Genomic DNA, 2,331 nt, shown 5'->3' on the forward strand with positions numbered 1-2,331 from the left:
CCATATAAATATGTTTAACAGATAATTTTAATTTAGTTGGTTAGAGTATTTTATTAATAATTTAAAAATCATTGTTTGAAGACTTTCATACACATAGATTCAGGTTATGTTTAATAAATAAATCTTTTTAACTTGTAGTACTAATCATTCAAAGGTCAATTGTTGAAAACTTTTATATTGATCTTGTATAAGAGCTTAGGTTTTTTTTTCGCTGCGCCCTAGTTTAACGGTCTATTTACTCTTTTACGTTCATCTTTTTTTCAATCACTTTTCTTTTCCGATGGCGAGTAAAACAAGGATTTCACCGATCCCTTGCCGTTTCCAACATCAAGAATCATTCTCTATTGTTCTTGAGTTGGAAAACGTTCAATACACGACATGGGCGGAGTTGTTCAAGATCCATGCTCGTTCTCATCGGGTCCTTCATCACATCATCCCGTCGGTCCTTGTTCTACCGTCGCCATCGATGGATGAAGAGAAAGATATGTGGATAACTCTCGATGCCACCGTCGCCACAATCTCATAGGATCTTCTTCACACGATCTTGGAACCAGACTCTACAGCCGAGCAAGCCTGGACACGGCTACGTGGGATTTTTCAAGATAACCGTCATTCTCGTGCGGTTTCCCTTGAGCAAGAGTTTTCCACCACAATCATGGAAGATTTTCCTAGGGTCTCGGCTTATTGTCAACGTCTCAAAGTCCTGGTAGATTAGTTGAAGGGCGTCGGTAGCCCGGTCTCGAACGACATCCTCGTATTGCAGTTGGTCGTAGGCCTTGCGGAGGCGTACAATGGGATGGCAACGTTACTCTGGCAGAGTGATCCTTTGCCTCAGTTCTACCAAGCGTGATTTTGAAGGAATCTGGCTTGGCGAAGCGGGTGGCCTCTAGTTCAGCACCGATGTCGGGTGTAGCTCTTGTCTCCGATATGTTTGGGACGAATGGGTCACAACGTATGTCATCTTCTGTATCTCGGCAGAAACCAAAGAAGAAGGGCTCTCGTAATGGGGGTCGATTAGGGCAGTCCCATTACCAAGTCCAAACTCATCCTCCTTCTCCTTGGCCGCAACAATGGGCTGGTCATTTAGGACCACCATCATTGCCTTGGTAGTGGCCATGGGTTTCTCCTCCATGCCCGTATCCAACTACTCAATGGAAGAGACCTCCTTCTAGCCCTCGTCCGTCGACACCACAACAAAAGTCGGGTCTCTATGGCCCGCGTCCACAAGCATACATGGCTTAGTCTCCACCAACCCTGACGAATATTGAAGCGGCTATGTATACCCTTGGTATTACCTCTCCTGATCCGACATGGTATATGGACACTGGTGCGACGTCCCACATGACATCTCAACAAGGTACTCTCTCATCTTATTTCAATTTAGGCATTAAACATGATATTCTTGTAGGTAATGGTAATACGATTACGGTTTCGGGTATTGGGCATACTACTATTTCTTCTTCGAATCCTAAACTTACCTTGAATAATGTTCTACATGCTCCTGCTCTTGTTAGAAATCTAGTTTTTATTCATAAATTCACTACGGATAATTCTGTGTCGGTTGAGTTTGATCCTTTTGGGTTTTCTGTTAAGGATTTTCGGACGGGGACACGTCTAATGAGATGTAACAGTCGGGGAGATCTATATCCAGTCACAAATGGGAGACATGTGTCGTCGTCTGTTTTTGTTGCTTTGTCGCCATCTTTGTGGCATAATCGCCTAGGTCATCCTGGAAACTCTAGTTTTAAATCTCTTAGATTAAATAAATTAATTCATTGTAATAAACAACATGTTTCTCATATTTATCCTTCGTGTTCATTGGGAAAACATGTTCGTTAACCTTTTAAGGCTTCTACTTCGACTTCTTTATTACCGTGGGACATTATTCATAGTGATGTATGGATGTCTCATGTATTAAATTCTATGGGCCATAAATATTATGTTTTGTTTCTTGATGATTTTTCGTCGTTTTTGTGGACTTTTCCTTTATCTCATAAATCCCAAGTGTTTAGTGTTTTCTTGTAATTTCGGACACTCGTCAAAACCCAATTTGAGAGAGATATAAAATCATTTCAATGTGATAATGGGAGGGAATTTGCGTCCACGCATGGGATGAATTTTCGCTTCTTATGTCCTCACACTTCGTCTCAGAACGGCAAAGCTGATAGACAGTTTCGTACTATCAATAATATGATTCGTACTTTACTCACTCATGCCAAGATACCGACCTCATTTTGGCACCATTCTCTCGAAATGGCCACGTACCTCCTAAATATTCTTCCGCATAAACACATGACATACGTTACTCCGTTACAACGTTTATACCGCAAA

General features: G+C 41.6%; 1 pseudogene; it reads left to right on the forward strand.

Annotated features, from left to right (window-relative positions):
- Positions 1-280: 280 nt before the first annotated feature.
- On the forward strand, positions 281-850 carry LOC124939056 (annotated as a pseudogene).
- The last annotated feature ends 1,481 nt before the right edge of the window (positions 851-2,331 follow it).

This window comes from Impatiens glandulifera, chromosome 1 (assembly GCF_907164915.1).
Source record: "Impatiens glandulifera chromosome 1, dImpGla2.1, whole genome shotgun sequence".
NCBI lineage: Eukaryota > Viridiplantae > Streptophyta > Magnoliopsida > Ericales > Balsaminaceae > Impatiens > Impatiens glandulifera.